The sequence below is a fragment of the Triticum urartu genome, chromosome 2 (assembly GCF_003073215.2).
Source record: "Triticum urartu cultivar G1812 chromosome 2, Tu2.1, whole genome shotgun sequence".
NCBI lineage: Eukaryota > Viridiplantae > Streptophyta > Magnoliopsida > Poales > Poaceae > Triticum > Triticum urartu.
This window is the reverse complement of record NC_053023.1, coordinates 508,451,229-508,460,020: the sequence shown is the minus strand read 5'-3', so window position 1 is coordinate 508,460,020 and position 8,792 is coordinate 508,451,229.

Here is an 8,792-nt window from a genome sequence, read left to right as displayed (position 1 = left end):
GCAAGCAAATTGACAATATCCACGTCCACAACTGCTTTGTGTTCTACTCGTGCATAGAAACTACGCATAGACCTAGCTCATGATGCCACTGTTGGGGAACGTAGCAGAATTTTAAAATTTTCTACACATCACCAAGATCAATCTATGGAGTCATCTAGTAACGAGGGAGAGGGGAGTGCATCTACATAGCCTTGTAGATCGCGCGCGGAAGCGTTCAAGATAACGGGGTTGATGGAGTCGTACTCGTCGTGATCCAAATCACCGATGACCTAGCGCCGAACGGACGGCACCTCCGCGTTCAACACACGTACGGTTGGGAAAACGTCTCCTCCAACTTGATCTAGCAAAGGGAAGGAGAGGTTGATGAAGATCCAGCAGCACGACGGCGTGGTGGTGGAAGCAATGGTGATCTCGGCAGGGCTTCGCCAAGCACAGGGAGAGGGAGGAGTGTCACGGGAGGGAGAGGGAGAGGCCAGGGGCTAGGGTGCGGCTGCCCTCCCTCCCCCCACTATATATAGGGTCCCTAGGGGGGCGCCGGCCCTAGGAGATCCAATCTCCGGGAGGGCGGCGGCCAAGGGGGTGGCTTGCCCCCCAAGCCAAGTGGGGCGCCCCCACCCCTAGGGTTTCCAACCCTAGGCACAGGGGGAGGCCCAAGGGGCGCGCACCAGCCCACTAGGGGCTGGTTCCCCTCCCACTTCAGCCCATGGGGCCCTCCGGGATAGGTGGCCCCACCCGGTGGACCCCCGGGACCCTTCCGATGGTCCCGGTACAATACCGATTACCCCCGAAACTTTCCCAATGGCCGAAACTTGACTTCCTATATATAAATCTTCACCTCCGGACCATTCCGAAACTCCTCGTGACGTCCGGGATCTCATCCGGGACTCCAAACAACTTTCGGGGTACCGTATACTAATATCTCAACAACCCTAGCGTCACCGAACCTTAAGTGTGTAGACCCTACGGGTTCGGGAGACACACAGACATGACCGAGACGACTCTCCGGTCAATAACCAACAGCGGGATCTGGATACCCATGTTGGCTCCCACATGCTCCTCGATGATCTCATCGAATGAACCACGATGTCGAGGATTCAATCAATCCGTATACAATTCCCTTTGTCAATCGGTACGTTACTTGCCCGAGACTCGATCGTCGGTATCCCAATACCTCGTTCAATCTCGTTATCGGCAAGTCACTTTACTCGTACCGTAATGCATGATCCCGTGATCAACCACTTGGTCACATTGAACTCATTATGATGATGCATTACCGAGTGGGCCCAGAGATACCTCTCCGTCATACGGAGTGACAAATCCCAGTCGCGATTCGTGCCAACCCAACAGACACTTTTGGAGATACCTGTAGTGTACCTTTATAGTCACCCAGTTACGTTGTGACGTTTGGCACACCCAAAGCACTCCTACGGTATCCGAGAGTTGCACAATCTCATGGTCTAAGGAAATGATACTTGACATTCGGAAAAGCTATAGCAAATGAACTACACGATCTTTGAGCTATGCTTAGGATTGGGTCTTGTCTATCACATCATTCTCCTAATGATGTGATCCCGTTATCAATGACAGCCAATGTCCATAGTCAGGAAACCATGACTATCTTTTGATCAACGAGCTAGTCAACTAGAGGCTCACTAGGGACGTGTTGTGGTCTATGTATTCACACATGTATTACGATTTCCGGATAACACAATTATAGCATGAACAATAGACAATTATCATGAATAAAGAAATATAATAATAACCATTTTATTATTGCCTCTAGGGCATATTTCCAACAAAAGGAAAGGTGAAGATCACCAAGACACTTGCATAAGGTAGAAGATAATAATAAAAGATAGGCCCTTCGCAGAGGGAAGCAGAGGTTGCCATGCGCTTTTATGGTTGGATGCACAAAATCTTAATGCGAAAGAACGTCACTTTATATTGCCCCTTGTGATATGAACCTTTATTATGCAGTCCGTCGCTCTTATTATTTCCACATCACAAGATCATATAAAGCTTATTTCTCCCACACTAATCATACATATTTAGAGCAATTTTTATTGCTTTGCACCGATGACAACTTACTTGAAGGATCTTATTCAATCCATAGGTAGATATGGTGGACTCTCATGGCAAAACTGGTTTAAGGGTATTTGGAAGCACAAGTAGTATCTCTACTTGGTGCTGAGAATTTGGCTAGCATGAGGGGGAAAGGCAAGCTCAACATGTTGGATGATCCATGACAACATACTTTATCTCAGATATAAGAAAACATAACCCATTACGTTGTCTTCCTTGTCCAACATCAACTCTTTAGCATGTCATATTTTGATGAGTGCTCCCAATCATAAAAGATGTCAATAATAGTATTTTTATATGTGAAACCTCTCTTTCCTTATTACTTCCTATTAATTGCAACGATGACCAAAGCTATGTCTTCCAACTCCCAACAACTTTTAATCATCACACTCTTTCTATGTGAAGTCATTACTATCAATAAGATCAATATGAACTTTTGTTTCTTCTTATTCTTTTTCTCTTTTATTTTATTCACCCAAGACCATAGCAAGAAAATCAAGCCCTTGACTGAACACTAATCTTTATTATATAGCTCACGAACTCGATTACATAGAAGGGTAATAAAGGAAAACTCACAACTAGATCATGCCATAAACTTTATTCTACTAGATCAAAATATTACCAAAAGGATCGAACTAAGAAAAACGGTAAAGATAAAAGTGATGGTGATTGTGATACGATACCGGGGCACCTCCCCCAAGCTTGGCAGTTGCCAAGGGGAGTGCCCATACCCATGTGATTATATCTCCTTGGTTAGTGAAGAAGGTGGAGTTGTTGATGATGGATAGTCGCACATCGAGCGTAGGAGGTCTTCTAGCTTGCGGATAATGCCCTTGAGTGCGATGATATGCTCCTTCAACAAAATATTTTCACGTGTGAGATACTTATTTTGTATACGAGCCAACTCAATCATCTTGAAAGCTTCAATTTCTGTTGGGGTAAGAAGATTGTGATCCAGTTGAAGGGTGTCTTCTGTTGCTGGAACTTGGTCCTCCATGGCCTTCTTGATCCCTTCATCCTTGTTGATCTCCATAGGTGCTTCTCTCTTCAGCTCTATCTTCATTAGCCAAGCATCGTTGCCCTCATGGTTTGAGGAGGAGGGAGACGACATAGTGCCTGGCCTTAACAACCCTGACAGAAAACAGCTCGAAACAAAAACAAGAGGATTTTGCGTGATACGGGGGTCAAAACCCCCGGGAGGTTATATAATGAATTTTTACCAACCAAAATACGTATCGTGCAAGAAAACGGAGTCCAGAAGGCACACGAGGTGCTCACGAGGTAGGGGGCGCGCCCTCCACCCTCGTGGGGCCCTCGTGTCCTTCCCAGACTGCTACTTAATTTTCTATTTTTCTAAATATTCCAAAACGAAGAAATATTGCCTTAAAAATTGTTTTGGAGTCGGTTTACTTACCGTACCACATACCTATTCCTTTTCGGAGTCTGAAACGTTCTGGAAAGTGTCCCTTATGTATTCCTCCGGGGTTACAGTTTTAATAATATTGGTTTCAATATTTATGGGATTACCTGAGATATAATGTTTAATTCTCTGACCGTTTACCACCTTTGGATTTGTGCCCTTGAAGTTGTTGATTTTTATGGCACCGGAACGATAGACCTCCTCGATAACATAGGGGCCTTCCCATTTAGAGAGACGCTTTCCTGCAAAAAATCTTAAACGAGAGTTGTATAGCAATACATAATCACCTACATTAAACTCACGCTTTTGTATCCTTTTGTCATGCCATCTTTTAACCTTTTCTTTAAATAAATTGGCATTTTCATAAGCTTGGGTTCTCCATTCATCAAGTGAGCTAATAACAAATAACCTCTTTTCACCGGCAAGTTTGAAATCATAATTGAGCTCTTTAATAGCCCAATATGCCTTATGTTCTAGTTCAAGAGGTAAGTGACATGCTTTTCCATATACCATTTTATACGGAGGCATACCTATAGGATTTATATGCAGTTCTATAGGCCCATAATGCATCATCAAGTTTCTTGGACCAATTCTTTCTAGACTTATTGATAGTCTTTTGCAAAATTAATTTGAGTTCTCTATTACTCAATTCTACTTGACCACTAGACTGTGGTGATATGGAGATGCAATTCTATGATTGACGTCATATTTAGCAAGCATTTTACGGAAAGCACCATGAATAAAATGTGAACCACCATCAGTCATTAAATATCTAGGGACTCCAAACCTCGGAAAAATAACTTCTTTAAGCATTTTAATAGAAGTGTTATGATCAACACTACTAGTTGGAATAGCTTCTACCCACTTAGTAACGTAATCAACAGCAACTAAAATATGTGTATATCCATTAGAGGCAGTAAAATGTCCCATATAATCAAAGCCCCAAACATCAAATGGTTCAATAAGAAGTGAATAATTCATAGGCATTTCTTGACGTCTACTAATATTACCAATTCTTTGACATTGATAACAAGATAGGACAAACTTACGGGCATCCTTGAAGAGAGTAGGCCAATAAAAACCGGATTGCAATACCTTATGTGCAGTTCTATCTCCCGCGTGGTGTCCTCCATAATTTTTGGAGTGACACTTGCGTAGCATCTATTCCTGTTCATGCTCAGGTACACAACGTCTAATAACACCATCTACTCCTTCTTTGTAAAGATGTGGGTCATCCCAAAAGTAATGTCTCAAATCATAGAAGAACTTTTTCTTTTGTTGGTATGTGAAGCTAGGTGGTATGAATTTAGCAACAATGTAATTAGCATAATCAGCATACCAAGGAGTACTACGAGAAGTACTTATGACATTTAATTGTTCATCAGGGAAGCTATCATCAATAGGTAGTGGGTCATCAAGAATATTCTCTAACCTAGATAAGTTGTCTGCAACGGGGTTCTCAGCTCCTTTTCTATCAACAATATGCAAATCAAATTCTTGTAGCAAGAGAACCCATCTAATAAGTTTAGGTTTAGCATCTTTCTTCTCCATAAGATATTTAATAGCAGCATGATCAGTGTGGATAGTTACTTTAGAATCAACAATATAAGGTCTGAACTTATCACAAACAAATACAACTGCTAAAAATTATTTTTCAGTAGTAGCATAATTTCTTTGAGCATTGTCTAGGGTCTTACTAGCATAATGGATAACATTTAATTTCTTATCAACTCTTTGCCCTAGAACAGCACCTACAGCATAATCGCTAGCATCACACATAATTTCGAAGGGTAAATTCCAATCAGGTGGCTGAACAATAGGTGCAGAGACTAATGCTTTCATAAGTATTTCAAATGCTTCTACACAATCATCATCAAAGACAAATGGTATATCTTTTTGTAATAAATTAGTCAGAGGCCGATAAATTTTTGAGAAGTCCTTAATGAACCTCCTATAAAATCCGGCATGACCAAGGAAACTTCTTATACCTTTGATGTCCTTGGGACATGGCATCTTTTCAATAGCATCAACCTTGGCTTTATCAACTTCAATACCTCTTTCAGGAACTTTATGCCCCAAGACAATACCTTCATTAACCATAAAGTGGCACTTTTCCCAATTCAAGACAAGATTAGTTTCTTCACATCTCTGCAAAACTCGATCAAGATTGCTCAAGCAATCATCAAAAGAAGATCCATAGACGTAAAAGTCGTCCATGAAAACCTCACAAATCTTTTCACAAAAGTTAGAGAATATAGCCATCATGCATCTTTGAAAGGTAGCAGGTGCATTAAATAAACCAAAAGGCATACGTCTATAAGCAAAAGTACCAAAAGGGCATGTAAAAGTAGTCTTTGATTGTCTTTAGCCGACACAGGTATTTGAGAGAAACCAGAATAACCATCTAGAAAGCAGTAATGTGTATGTTTGCATAATCTTTCTAACATTTGATCGATAAAAGGTAAGGGGTGATGATCTTTCTTAGTAGCCTTATTTAATTTGCGGAAATCAATTACCATCCTATAACCTGTAATAATTCTTTATGGAATCAATTCATCTTTATCATTAGAAACAACCGTAATACCTCCCTTCTTAGGGACACAATGAACAAGACTTACCCATTGACTATCAGCAACGGGATAAATTATGCCTGCCTCCAGAAGCTTTAGTATTTCTTTTCTTACCACTTCTTTCATTTTAGGATTCATACGTCGTTGAGGATCACGAACTGGTTTGGCATCTGCTTCCAAATTTATTTTATGTTGACATAGAGTGGGAATAATGCCCTTAAGATCATCAAGAGTATATCCAATAGCAGCACGGTGCTTCTTCAGAGTTTTCAATAATCTTTCTTCTTCATGCTCTGAAAGGTTAGCACTAATAATAACATGATATATCTTCTTTTCATCAAGATAAGCATATTTAAAAGGGCCATTTGCATTTCTGTCCCTAACTCGAACCACCTACTCATATTTGCCCCTAATTTCAAAGTCTGCTCAAATTTGCCCCTCCGCAGTTAGGCGACCTTATAGAAATGCCCTTCCGTGCCGTTTCCGTTAGGTCAAAGGCCTTTGACCGTCTATGGGACGTTTCTTGGACATTTTGCCCCTGCCTCCATGTGTCACTTACATGTGGGACCCACTTAGGAAAAAATAAAAATAAAAACACTTTCTCTCACCCCTCTCTCTCACTTACATATGGGCCCAGAAAAGGAAAAAGAAAACCTCTCTCCCATATCTCGCTCTAACTTACATGTGGGGCCTAGCAAAAAATAAAGAAAGAAAAAAGCTGTCTCTCTGTCTCCTGACCTCGCGGTCTCTCTCATCTCCGGCGAACTACATGCGATGGCCGGCGGACCAGTCCTCGTGCCGCCACTGGAGCTGGCTCGCCATGCTCCTCCACCAGCTCACCGCGCCCGGTCACCAGCTCGCCGCGCTCCACCGCCCTCTCCCTCTTTCTCTTGCCAAGGAATAGCAAAGCAACCATCGTCGGCGTTGACACGCATGCACGGCCAGCAACAGTGCAGAGCTCCAATAAAATGTCTGATAGTCCGACCGCTCTCCGATTCATCTTCATGTGCAATTAATTGGATTGAAACGCCCCATAGTGACGGATCCTTCCTCGTCTTCCCCAGCTCCGGTGTCACGCCGCCGCCGCTCGATCTCCTCCACCAGTGAGCACTGCCGCCTTACCTCGGGTTCTTGAGTTTTGAAATCTCCTCCTGAACATCCTCCGCCTGCTCCCGATTACCCTCGCCTCCCTTAGCAGCTCTGCCGGCGAGCACCTCCCGTCGCCGCCGCTCAAGCTCGCAACTTCCCATCCTCCCCGGTACCCCACATTCTCTGGCCACCTCAGGCCACTGAAGCTTCTCTCCCGCACCCTCACAAGCCCGATCTTGCAGCCACTCGACTGCTCCGGCGTCCTCCCATACATCACCGTCGTGTCTTCGTGCGCTGGCGCCGGCGTGTTTTTAGTTAGCCTAATCCCAGATTATCCTAAACTATTATTAGTTCTAATTACACTCGTTTTACAAAAGCTGACTAGTGGGTCCAGCCCTCAAATAAATCAGTAAATAACGTTTCAGAAAATAATAGAACAATGACTGACCCATATCAAGTTTTATTTTTCATTTTATTAGTTGGCCCATATGTAAGTGAGAGAGAGGGGGTGAGAGAAAATGTTTTTTCTTTTTCTTTTTTCTCTGAGTGGGCCCCACATGTAAGTGACACATGGAGGCAGGGGCAAAATGTCCAGGAAACGTCCGGTAGACAGTCAAAGGCCTTTGACCTGACGGAAACGGCATGGAAGGGCATTTCTATAAGGGCACCTAACGGCGGAGGGGCATTTTTGAGCAGGCTTTCGAATTAGGGGCAAATGTGAGTAGTGGGTTCGAGTTAGGGACACAGATGTAAAAGACCCTATTTAAAATTATCAGGCAACGGTTTAAGCTCAAACACGGGATCACCCTTAGGTGGAGGGGGATCCCCTAGGATTTCAACAGGCAAATTGTGTTTCGGCATAGGTTCTTGTTTAAAGAATACTTCATCTATTTCCCTTCTTTCATTCATAAATATATCATTCTCATGGTCTAGCAAATATTATTCTAAAGGATCACTAGGAGGTACGGCAATAGAAGCAAGACCAATAATTTCATCCTTACTAGGCAATTCTTCTTCACGGTGTTGTTTACTAAATTTAGAGAAATTAAATTCATGAGTCATATCATCCAAGCCAATAGTAACAACATTCTTTTCGCAGTCTATCCTAGCATTAACTGTGTTCAAGAAGGGTCTATCAAATATAATGGGACAAAAGCTATCTTGTGGGGAACTAAGAACAAGAAAATCAGCAGGATATTTAGTTTCTCACACAAGACTTCAACATCTCTAACAATTCCCATTGGTGAAATAGTATCTCTATTAGCAAATTTAATTGTAACATCAATTCCTTCTAACTCAGCAGGTGCAATTTCATGCTTAATTTCTTCGTATAAAGTATGCGATATAACACTAGCACTAGCACCCATATCACATAAGCCATGATAACAATGATCTCCTATTTTAACAGAAATAACAGGCACGCCTACCACAGGTCTATGTTTATCTTTAGCACAAGGTTTAGCAATTCTAGCAGTTTCACCTTCGAACTGAATAACATGCCCATCAATATTATCAGACAAGAGATCTTTAACAATAGCAATATTAGGTTCTACTTTAACTTGCTCAGGAGGTGTATAAGTTCTAATATTGCTTTTACGAACAATAGTTGAAGTTTTAGCATGATCCTTTAT